The sequence below is a fragment of the Macrotis lagotis genome, chromosome 3 (genome assembly GCF_037893015.1).
Source record: "Macrotis lagotis isolate mMagLag1 chromosome 3, bilby.v1.9.chrom.fasta, whole genome shotgun sequence".
NCBI classification, from domain to species: Eukaryota; Metazoa; Chordata; class Mammalia; order Peramelemorphia; family Peramelidae; genus Macrotis; species Macrotis lagotis.
Genome location: NC_133660.1, coordinates 50,154,303 through 50,167,311, shown reverse-complemented (window position 1 = coordinate 50,167,311; position 13,009 = coordinate 50,154,303). Strand labels below are relative to the sequence as shown.

Genomic DNA, 13,009 nt, shown 5'->3' with positions numbered 1-13,009 from the left:
TTTGTAGAGAAATGTTAATGACTATCTATACACATTAATAGTTTTACTGGTTTCTAGCCTGGCAATATATCTATTTATATTTGGTATTGAAGAGGCATATCTGTATATTAGATAGACATTCAGTTAGCTTGGAGAAAGACTAAATTTTGATGGAAAGAGAGGGGAAGATGCAAGGCTTCCCAACATATAAGGATCAAACAGAATCAACATTATACAAAATATCCTGCAATATCATTTACAATATTTAAAGATTTAAGGATATTTCAAATATATATCTTGCTCAGAAACTAGCAAGTTTAATTTTATAACATTTACTAATTCATGATACTCTACCTAGTTTGGGACTAACTCCAAAATGAAACAGAGCCATGTTTTCTAGCCTAATTGCCCAGGCAATTTTCATGTTGTAATAACTTTCTTTGGAAAGCAGGAAATTATATTACATGAAATCCAAATGGCTTTCCGAATTGGTACTTAAGTGATATTTTTATAGTGAACACTATCATTAAAGTGACTTAACTCCCAATGTAAAACTGATTGCATTATATCACAGAGTACTGTTTTGATTTTGTCAAAATTCTGTGATCTAATACACACATGATTTATCTTGATTTTGTATTTGGAGAGGTGTATTTAAGTTAGGATTCTGAATTTTGGGTAGTTTTCAATTTTTGAAATTCAAAGAGAAACCAAAATAAATAAAGTCATTAACTGAATTTAACAGCATCATAAAATTTAAACTGACAGCTATTTGCATCTTTTAAGCATTTAACATAATGCTTTATTGACCTATAAAAATTGTCATGTGACTGAATCATGCATCAATAATTTTTGAGGCAATTATTTATTGTCAAAACAATCCTTTGTGGTAACAAAAAACTGGGAACAAAGTAAATATCTATAGACAGAGGAATGATTGAACAAATTGTGTTATATAAACATAATAGAATATGCTGTATCATTCAGAATAATAATGTGGGGGATTCAGATAAATATGAGAAGATCTATATGAATTGACACAAAATGAAGTAAAGAGAATCAGAAAACCAAAATATGCAGTGGAAACAATAATGTGGATTAAAAGAAAATATTAAAATAATGCTGAAAGCTGAATAGACTCAGATAAAATGAGGAGGTGCACCTCTTTCTTTAAACTGGAGATTAGTGGACAATGTGGATAGTATGCATCTTAAAATCTTAAGCAAACTTGCTATTCCAGTTGGTTTTGCTGAACTGGTTCTCTGTGAGATTTCCCCTGATGGCTAGAAGATAACATATCTGAAATAAAAACAAAGCCATCAATAAAACATTTTAAAAGGGAAAAAAGAAACTCTAATAAAGTATTCTCTTCCTAAGACAGAATACTGAGTAAAAACAACAAAACAAATAATAGCAAATTGGTGTTTTCAATACAGCAATAATTCTCTTCAAAATCAAGGGAAATAATAGTGTTTCTTCTCTTACCAATGCCCAAGCAATGATAATGTGAATACATCAAAATACCTAAGTCAAAATAAACTGAAACAAAAGCCAAATTCCAAAACTAGTTCTCAACTTCAAAGTTTAATGGAACAGTACATGTTCCTAAAGGTTAAAAAAAAAGATAAAAACACTAAATATTTTGCTTTGACCAACCTTGAGATCTGGACTTGTTTAATTTTGAGTACTTAATAATTACGTTTTTCCTTTATTAAAAAATCTTTTAAAAAGTTTCTTTTAAAGAAATTGCACCAAATCCTAAAGTTTCTGATGATGGCAAGTTTGGAAATTTTGGGAGAAAATAGGAATTCATTATCTTGAGATATCAAACATTTAGAAATAATGGTTTCCTTTAAGGTAAGAGAAGAATACATATAGCCTCTTCTACTAAGGAGAGAACTACCAGCTTGGCAACAATAGGGAAGGAGCTCTTTAAAGTAAGCCGTTAGGGGCAGCTAGGTGGCACAGTGGATAAAAGCACCAGCTTTGGAGTCAGGAGTACCTGGGTTCAAATCCGGTCTCAGACACTTAATAATTACCTAGCTGTGTGGCCTTGCGCAAGCCACTTAACCCCATTTGACTTGCAAAAACCTAAAAAAAAAATAAAAATAAAAGTAAGCCATTGATTGCCTTTCAAGATTACAGAAGGTTTCTTTCAGTTCCATTTATTCCAAGAGTTTTTCAATAATAAAAAAGGCTATGTAAGAAAAATTCAAGACTAAAATTGACCCAGAAAGATGCTAGTCACTTCATTCTATTTGTTTGAGATCTTACAATTTCTGTTTGCTTCTTTTCTCAGAAGCAGTGTTATGGGGAAAGGATGTTGCCCATTTTAAAGCACTCTCTAAATGTTATCATCATCAAAATCATTCCTGTTGAGTTATTATTGTTATTGTTTTATTGTTGTTGCTGTTGCTGTTGTTGATCAGTATAGGTATATCTTATCAGGCTTGATGATGGTCAAGCCTGAAAGGCAGAGATTTTTGCCAAGTCTTCAGGTTTGGAAATAGATTGAGAAGTCACTGAGCTGGCTGGAATGCTCCATAGGCCACAAAATTTACCTTGGCTCCTCTCCTCTTTATTAGCGTTATTCAATACTCCCTGTATTTTTATTGCTCCTTTTTTTCACTAGGTTTGGCTTGCTCACAGAATGCAGCATCTACCAATAACAAATTTACCAAGCGCGTTTAACAATCTTAGAGTCCCACCCACCTTTACTTCTGTCATACCAATTAAAAGGAAGCAGAAACAGAAGCAGAAGAAGGAGAAGAAGAAGAAGAAGAAGAAATCTCAGAGCCACAGCAGTGTGTTGTGAAGGAAAGGGAACAAGATCAAGAATCTGAAGTCTTAGATGTCAAATCCCGACTTTGTCACTTACTAACTCTATGGTCACTGAAAAAGTTACTTCTTATGATCCCAAGTTTTCATTTCCTCATCTGTATATGTGAACATATTTATACTTACATAGCTACTTTTTATGGTAGTTAGAAAGAGAATGTGAAGCTTAAATCCCTATATAATTGTGGGTTATTATATTATTATGATTTTTACTAGAAGAGGTCAAGGAAGCATTATTTTTTTTTCATTCATATGAAAAATGGATAAAGAATGAAAAAAAAGCATCTATTAAACACTTACTATGTCATTGTGCTAAACCTTGGCATACATGTACAAAATTGACACCATTCCTGTTTCTAAGATTACATTCCCCAAATGGGAGATAATACATATAAGTTGGGGAAGAGTGTTTAGGATGGGGAAGCCAAGGGTAAGTAAAAAAGTTGTCTGTTGATATGCTTTTTCTAGAAGTAATACTGGTATAGATTGAATGACAGTTCCCAGAATTAGATGTGGAAAGGGTTTGTAGCAGTACAGAAAAATAACTGGGGTATAAGAGTATAGTTGACTGTAGAACTATTAGATATTGTCAAATCTTATGTGGGAATTACTAGGATAGAAAAATCCAAAGGCGTACAAAAAAAATATGATTGGTCTTTGTTCCAGATTTCTTTTAAGACCCACACTAGAAATTCAGTGTTAAGATTTTTGAGAGTCCAATCATGCATGCACTGAGGATGTCTTCCATGATCCATTGAGAACAGTACTAGGTTGAGATAAGTGTCTATATTTATAAAAGATGAGTGGATCATAGATCTGGAGCTGTAAGATTCTCTGGATCATGTAGTACTGCTCCTCATTTAACAAATTTAGAGAAATTAAGTGAATTTAACTAAAAAAAACTAGTCAATGACTGAACTTAAACTCAAGTCCTTTGACTCCAAGTTCAGCAGATTTTCCATTGCAATGTATTGATCAGTTATTTCAGTCACATTCAATTCTTTGTGACCTTATTTGGGGTTTCTTGGCAGAGATATTAATAGTTTGCCCTTACCTTGTCCAGATCATTTTAAAGAAAAGAAAATTAAGCCAAAGAGGTTGGCCAGGGTCTAGGAAGTGCCTGAGGCAAGATCTGAACTAAGAAAGAGGAATTTTCCTCACTCCAGGTCCAATCCTCTGTGCCACCTAGCTGCCCTCTATTACATACTATAGCTCTCTTTTTTTTATCACATACTGTGCACATATGTGTACATTTAGAAGAGACATATATTAGTCCATTTTCTTGTGCTAAAGGATTGCACAAACATAATTACAAGACTTTGATTAAAATCCTAACTTTGCCATTGATTTTAAGTATGACCTTGAATAAGTTTTCCACATATAAAATGCATGGATTAAATCTGATGACCTCGAATGAATTTCCTAGCCCTAAATACTATGAAAATCACCACTACTTCTGTTCATATAACTTACCCTTAGACTACTCGGAGAACTTTCAGTTCAAGCCTTGAGACACCCCATTAGGAACTAATTAACCACCCTGCTAAAAGTACTTTCCCCCTCAAACCTTTTTAAACTCAATACAGTGTGATAGAAAATGATATCATTAATGATAGGGGATGGATTTAAATAGAGGAACACCAATATTGCCTTGGGTATTCCAAGTCATCAAGTTATCATTAAATCTAATAATTAACAGAACTACTGTTCAGAGCATCTCATTTAAAACAAGTAGCATTTATAAAAATATTATCATAATCAAGTTCTCTTACCTTAATATAGACCAATTGTTTTTTAGTTCTCCGATCATAAGAAAAACCAATTTTCAAATCTCCCCATCAAAAGGCAATTGCATTTTCTACACAGAGATAAAAGAACATGATTAATTAGTTATATTCTTCTCCTAATGTCTTATCTGCCAAACACTCATTTCTTAACCCTTTGTCATCTGTACCATTCTGACACTGCTATTTCCTCCCTCCTTTTAAAATATTCAACATTAAAGGGGGAGGGTCAGAGGATGAAGTGAATAGATAGTGTCACAAAAACAATAAATATGAACTTGGAGAGACTTTGAGAGATAGTGGAGAATAGAAGGGCCCTGGTGTGTTATGGTCCATAGAGTCACAAAGAGTAACATATGACTGAACAGTAATAATTAAGCACTCTCTTCTTTCAGATTAATATTTTATTTTACTTTTTTCCAATTACGTGTCATGAAAGCTTTCTAACATTCGTCCACTTCCACATTTATAAGTGACACATTTTTCTACCACTCTCCCTTCTCACCCCACCTTAGTAGAGAACACTCTGGTATATGTACATTTGTGTTTAACATCTTTATATATTAGTCATTTTGTGTATGAGGACTTAGGACCAAGGGAAAAGAAAGAAAATCATGTAATAAGAAGGAAAAACATAAGGGAAATTTTAAAAATGTGAACATAGCATTCATTCAGATTCTGTGTTTTGTTTTGTTTTTTCCCCTTGGATATGGATGGCATTGTCCATAACAGGTCTCCCAGGGTTGTCTTAGATCTCTGAACTTCTGAGAGGAGCTACATATGTCATGCATCAATTCACAATGTTGTTGTCAATGTGCACTATGTTTTCTTGGTTCTGCTCCCTTTGACCAGCATCAGTTCCTGTAATTCTTTCCATGCTTCTCTAGAGTCCGACTATTCATGGTTTCTTATAAAACAACAGTAATACATAACAATCATATACCATAACTTGTTCAGCTAAGTTTTCCCTTTCTAAAGATATGTAATAAAATGTGAAATGTAAAAATTTCTCATGACACTGCTGTGGTATGTTTTTTTCCCTATTTTTCAGATGAGGTAACTGAGTCTTACAGAGTCTAAGTAACTTGTAGTGACCATTTGAAGTGGGATTCAAAGCCAAATCTTTCTGGCTCCAGTTCTGGTGCACTATTTATGGATCCACTCCCCCTTGCCAATGCTCTCTTAATGGATATTAGTAGCTTAAATTTATATCTCCACTATGCTGAGAAGAATAAATTTACCTACCTTGACCTTTCTTTAGTCCCTGATGCTTTTGACACCATATCTTCCCTGAATCCTTATTCTTTCTTGTCTTTAAGATCATAGTACTTGCTTCCCACTCCATAATCGTAAACATCAACCAGAACATTTTCTTTTGTTCTCTTCTCCAAAGGTTACAAAAATGCAACCTGCCAGCTGCATAAAAACCACAATTCTTCTGAATGTTGCCTGGACCTAGTTAAATGAAATTGATAAATATTTAACAAAATAAAAATGCAATAAATGGTGCTAATATCAATATGTGATTTTCTAATTCAATATGCAGGTCACTGGGATCATTTTATATGCTTTATCTTCTATTTCTATTTGAGTTTGATGGCAATACTTTATTTTTTTTCTCCCAGAGAAACAAAGAGCCACTACAGTTTTTCCCCTAATATCACTGCTGATAAAGTAGGTCTATATCACAATAGATCTTATCATTTCTCCAACTCCTTTTTAAATTATTTGTTTATTTTCAATTTCTACAATAATCCTGCTGTGAAAGTAAACAAAAACCACCCTGCCCCAAAAAAAGATAGAAAAACCTCAAGAGAAATAAAGTGAGAGGGAAAAAAAAGTGTACTTCAATTTATATTCAGATATCATTGACTTTGTCTTTAGGATGGGTTGCATGCTTTATCATAAGTCCATCAGAGAAGTTACTTCAATATTTTATTCCACAGCTGTTAATGTTAATTTTATTTCCTTCCACTCTCCAACTTATTCTATTCTCTCTCTGCTATCACCATGTCCCACCTCAAAAGGATGTTGTATCTGACTACCCTCTCCCACTATCTTCTATCATCTATACTCCCCTCCCCTCCACCTGTCCCCTTTCTCCCATTCCTTTCTCCTTTTTTCTCTAGGGTAGGATAGATTTCTATACACTATTCAGTGTTTATGTTGTGTTCTGTCTGAGCCATTTTTGATGAGAATGAATGCTGACTCATTTCCCTCACCTTCCCCACTTCCATCCATTGAAAAAGCATTATCTTCATTCTTTTATGTGAAATATCTTAGCCCATTCTACCTCTCCTTTTCTTTATCACAGAACATTCCTTTTTGATCCATTGACTCTATCTTTATATTATATTATACCATTATAGTCAGCTCCCTCCTGTGCCTTGTCTAAATATGCTCTCCAACTGCTCTTTTTTCTAAGAAAGATTTTATTTATTTTAATCTAACTGCTCTTATAAATGAGAAGGTTCATAGGAGTTATATGGTTCATATGAATTCACATCAGTATCTTCTTCCCATGGAGGAATACATGCAGTTCAACATCATTATATCCCTCATAATTAGTGATTCCCATCCACCCTCTCTATGCATCACCTGAATCCTTTACTTGAAGAGCAAACTTTCTGTTTATTTCTGGTAGTTTCAACAGAAAAGTTTGAAAGTCCCCTGTTTCATTGAATGTTCATCTTTTCCCCGAAAGAAGATGTTCAGTTTTGCAGAGCAATTGATTTTCACTTGTAATCCAAGCTCTTTTGCCTTCCAGAATATCATATTCCAAATTCTATGAGCCCTGAATGTAGATGCTGCCAAATCCTGTGTATTCCTGCCTGTAGAGCCATGGTAGTTGAATTGTTTCTTTCTGGTTGTTTGTAGTATTTTCTTTTGACTCAAGAGTTCTGGAATTTGGCTATAATATTTCTGAGAATTTTTTTTTGGAATATCTTTCAGGAAATGTTTGGTGTATTCTCTCAATTTCTGTTTTACTCTTCTATAATATCTAGAATATTGTTTCTTGAAAAATGAAGTCTAGCTCTTTTCTTGCTCATTATATTCAGGTAGACCAATAATTTTTAAATTCTCTCCTTAATATGTTTTCCAGGTTAGCTGTTTTTCCAATGAGAGAGTTCACACTTTCTTCTAATTTTTCATTCTTTTGGTTTTGATTGTTTCTTGCTTTCTCACAAAGTCAGCAGTTTCCCTTGGCTACATTTAACATTTGAAGGAGTTATCTTCTTCAGAGAGTTTTTTTCTCCTTTTCCATCTGGCCAATTCTGCTCTTTAAGGCAAACTTTTGGACTGCTTTCTCCATTTGACCTAAACTGGTTTTTAACATGTTATTTTCTCTGGCATTTTTTGAATCCCCTTCACCAAGTTGCTGACTCGGTTTTTATTATTTTCCCCCTTTGCTCTTATTTCTCTCCCAATTTTTACCTCTACCTCCCTTACTTGCTTTTCAAAGTCTTTTTTGAGCTCTTCCATAGCCTGAGACCAATTGCTGTTTTTCTTGGAGACTTGCATTCAGAAGCTTTGATTTTATCATCTTCTGAGTATATATTTTGATCCAAAGTTATTTTCTAAGGTCAGATTTTTTTTTGTTATTGTTTGTTCATTTCCTCAGTGTATGACCTGATTTTAATGGATTTCCCAAACTTTTAAGTGTTTTAGGGACATCCCCCTCCCAGGGACCTTAATTCCTTCAGTGTCTTGTGAGGGACTCCGATTGCTCTCTTGTCTGTGCTCTGGTCTGTGAATAACCATAAGCCCTCTGCCTCTTATGGAGCTGTCAGGAGGATCTTGTTCCTCTATCATAGTATGGGGGGGAGGGGAAGGCCTGGTCTGTGTCCTGGATCTGAGTGTGGACAAAAAAACAGAATCCTGCCCCACAGATATGAGAAAGATCTCTGCAGTCTTCCCTGACTCCCTTTGTTCATCTCATCAGTGCAACAATCAGGTACAGTTTTGGGCTATCTGCAATGGAGAATACCATCTGTATCCAGAGAAAGAATTGTGGAGTTTGAATAGACTATTACCTTTAATTTTTTAAAAAAAACCTATATCTTATGCAATTTTTCTATCTCTTATACTCTATTTTTTTCCCCTTAAGGATATGATTTCTCTCTCATCACAATAAACTTAGATCAATGTATATCATGGAAACAATGTAAAGACTAATAGACTGCCTTCTGTTGGGGGGGGAAGCAAGGTTAGGGGGTAAAATTGTAAAATTCAAAATAAATAAAATCTTTCTAAAACTTATTTTCACATTACTATCTTGTTGTAAAAGTAACTATAATCACCCCTCAGTGATTATATAGATTATATAGAGAAACTTTAAAAAATGAGATGAAAAGGAAAAAAAATATACTTTAGTCTGTGTTTAGAATACCATCAGCTCTCTCTGGGATGGGTCACATTCTTATCATAATTCTAACAGAGAAGTTGCTTCAATATTTTTTTTTCTAATGTGCTATTTCTCAACTGTATTTCCCCCTATTCTATTCCCCCCTTCTCCAATTTATTCTATTCTCTCGCTCTCATTTTATCTTTTCCCTCCTCAAAGATGTGTTGTATCTGACTACTCTCTCCCCACAATCATGCCTCTTTTCAAACACTCCCCCCACCTCCCCCACCCCCTTTCTTCCATCCCTTTATTCTCCTTTTTTCTTCTAGGATAAGATAGATTTCTATACTCTATTGATTGTGTATGTTATTTTGTCTTTGAGTCACTTCTGATGAGAATGAAGGTTCTCTCATTACCCCTCACCTCCCCCACCTTGTTACATTACAAAAACTTTTTCTTAACTCATTTGTGTGAAATAACTTAGCCCATTTTCCCTCTCCTTTCCTTTCTACCAGTACGTTCTTTTTTATGCCCATTGATTCCATCTTTATAATATATTATGCCTTCATATTCAACTCCCTCCTGTGCCTTGTCTATATATTCCCATTTTAATAAATGAGAAGGTTCATGTGAATTATCAGTATCATCTTCCCTTTCAGGAATACAAGCAGTTCAGCATCATTAAGACCCTCAGAATTTGCCTTTTCTGTCCACCGTCTCTAAGATCAGACTTTCTGTTCAACTCTGGTCATTTTACCAGGAAAGTATTCAAGTTCCCTATTTAATTGAATAGCCATCTTTTCCAATGTATATGATAAAAATACACTAAACAAAATCTTCAGGGACTGTTCTGAACAAAAGAAAGCTTTTATTTGCTTTTCTCGAAAGAAAGGCACACTCCAAGTCTCACAAAGTTAAGTGAAGATCAAGGAGCTTCCCCAAATTGACAGTCAAGGAAGATTATATGGACTTATGCAATCCCCTCCATCTCCCTATTCTCTCTCTCTGTTGACTCATTGGTTAGTCTTCAGAGTTACATTATATTCATGCAAATCTACCCAGCAACAAAGAAAAGAAGGAAAGGTTTTCATAAAATATTACCTCACCATCCAGATGGTGAGAATAACCTTCAGGATGATAGTTATCTTATTGAAGTGTTGTCTAAATCTAGTTAAAATAGGTTTATCATAAAGTTATGAACTTGTCCTGGAATGCAAGGTCTTCCTAGGAACAGTTTACTATCCTCCCAGTTAGTAAAACTGTCTTTGTCTAAGAGGCGGCTAGGTGGCATAGTGGATAAAGCACCGGCCCTGGAGTCAGGAGTACCTGGGTTCAAATCCGGTCTCAGACACTTAATAATTACCTAGCTGTGTGGCCTTGGGCAAGCCACTTAACCCCATTTGCCTTGCAAAAACCTGAAAAAAAAATCCTTGTGGTGAAAACAGGTGCTGTTACAAATCTCATTTGGAATGCAAGGTCTTTCTTCTAAGAATAATCTAAGAATAATGCATTGTTTTTCTTAATATTTCTTAACCCTGCTAGTAATGCACTAGGAATATGAACCCTAAGAAGGTTTTATTGGGAATATATATATATATATATGTATATATATATATATATATATATATATGTATTGCATCTGAAGTCCTCTCACACTATCCTTGATACCCTATCAACTTGTATTCTCTCTACCTACCTACTTGGGACCCATCTTCTTCTTGGAACCCACCCCCCCCTGACCAAACAACCCCCACACACACACACATAGATGCAATGGAAGAAGATGAACTCATTCAGTCTCTCTCTTTTCCACTGGAGGCATTCATTATCTTTCTATCTATCTATCTATCTATCTATCTAGACATATAACCATAAAATTCCAATTTACAAATATAATTGAGAATTTCTTATGCAAACAATTCTCTATAAGAAACCTGTTTAATTATTAGCCATATTTGAAATACAAACCATTACTTTCAGAATTCTTTCAATTCATTAGAACATCTCAAGGGAGTCTAAATTTTTTCAACATCCCTTATTACTTACAAATGTAACAAAACAGTAATAAGTGTAACACATTAACTACTAGATTATACAAAACAATCTTTCCATTATTACATTTATACTTGGACACACAGATCTAGAGCAAGGTCCAACATATTATTTAAAAATTTCAGGGAATCTAGAGTGTCATGACTTTTGATAATTTCCCTCATTGTCCCTACCAAGCTCCCATAGGTTTGCCATTCAGGTTTCTGGGTCAGGCTTGCATTGACTCCTATGCTGTACTTAGCTCCGCCCTCACTGGTGCAGTAGAATTTTCCTTCTGACCTTTCAAGTTGTCCTTGGCAATCCCTGGTTTGAGAGTTCTGGAAATCATTCCTGCTTCCACGAACCCAGGAAGCCCCGGGACCCAGGCACCCCATTGAATGTTCCTGGAAGGCTGGAACTATGACTCAGCTGTGGCCTGGGCTGTGCTGTAGCCCTTTCCTATCCTGGTGGAATAGACCCTTCCCATGAATCTTCCATATTTTCTTGAACTGGAAGATTGTTTCACATAGTCCTTCTGTGTATTCTGCTACTCTAGAATTTGGTTAGAGTCATAATTTTAGAGCATTTGGAGTATTCTGGGAAGAACTTCTGAGAATTCCTGCCTCCATGCCACCATCTTAGCTCTGCCTGGTAGATTTGACTTTTAGATAAGTTGCATTTTTTTCCAGTTGGTCGATTTGATTTTTCAAAGAGTTATATTCCTTTTCCAGTTGGTTATTTTTACTTTTAAAGAAGATGATTTCTTTGGTATGTATTTTTCATAATTTTCCTGCATGGTTCTCATTTCTTTCTTCCTTTTTAATCTTTGGTTTTTAAAATCTTTTTTAAGCTCTTCTATGAGGTTTTGTATTTGACTCCAATTCATGAACTCCTTTGAGATTTCCCATGTAGGTAATTTGTCACTACTTTCTTCTGAGATGGTATTTTTATCATCTCTATCTACATAGTATCTTTCTTTTAAGGTTTTGTTTTGTTTTTTGTTTTTTGTTTTTGTTTTTTTTGTTCATTTTGATTGTTTGAACTCTGCACCCGGGGTATAGGAAGCATAATCTCAAACTTTTTGTGCTAGGGCTAGGTCTGATCCCTGGCTTATCACTGGCCAAGGCAGCCCAGGCATTATCTATGTCCAGGTGTTGCTTTTGCCCCAGTGTTCCCAGGGTTCAGGCTTTGTTTGGGATTGGGATCCTCCCTACTGGCTTGCTATATAGCTACCAGAGCCTATGGTCCTGTCTAGCTGCTGGGACTGGGACTGCACTGTGACTAGAATGTCTGCTCTCTTGCCAAACTGGGTTCTATTTCCCTCATTCCCTCAAAGATACAGACCTTCACTGAAGATCCTTCATGATGTCTACTGCTGAGAACTTCTTTTGCTTCTTTTTTTGAGGTATCTGTAGTTCTGAATCTTTTGTAGAGGTTTCATTTAAGGTTATATAGGGAAAAGCTCCGGAACGTGCTAGCTTTGTGCTGTCATCTTGGTTCGACCTATTTATGATTTTCTTGGCAAAGATACTGGAGTAGTTTGTTATTATCTTTTCCAACTCATTTTATGAATGAAGAGACTGAGCATCAAATTTTAGTAACTTGCCCAGGGTCATCCAATTGGGAAGTGTCCAAGGCCAAATTGGAACTTAGGAAGAGGAGTCTTCCAGACTCTAGGCCCAATGCACTGTCCTATGTCGTTCCTAGACTGTCTCCTTAGGGAGTTGGTGGTGTTCCTCAGATTTTCCTTTTCATGATAATGTCTCTCTCTTTCTTACTTGCTGCCTCAACTATCCTGACCATTGACATCAAAAGTAAAGGTGAATTCTTTGCCACTGAGCTTCTACTTGAATTCCATTATTGCCTTTGTCGACCTGATTAAAAAAAATCTGCTTTTGACATGAATTGACATCTGAAAAACTGAGCATCTGAACCAAATTTCCTGAAGGAAGAAACAAAACTTCAGCAAACAATAGCACTCCCATTTTACTGCTCCTTATAAAACAGAGCAGAAGAGAGCTTTTCTCAGAAT

The 13,009-nt window shown here is 35.2% G+C and overlaps 1 long non-coding RNA gene across 2 annotated transcripts; it reads right to left on the bottom strand.

Moving 5' to 3' along the window:
- Positions 1–1,023: 1,023 nt before the first annotated feature.
- LOC141516080 (uncharacterized) lies at positions 1,024–11,462 on the bottom strand. 2 transcript variants are annotated; one of them, XR_012476604.1, is made up of 4 exons: positions 11,278–11,462; positions 5,847–6,056; positions 4,590–4,675; positions 1,024–1,278 (listed from the first exon to the last, which is right to left on the bottom strand). It is a non-coding gene; the product is annotated as an uncharacterized LOC141516080 (long non-coding RNA). The 2 variants fall into 2 exon arrangements; XR_012476605.1 differs by lacking the exon at positions 11,278–11,462 and adding an exon at positions 11,172–11,242.
- Between the last annotated feature and the right edge of the window lie 1,547 nt (positions 11,463–13,009).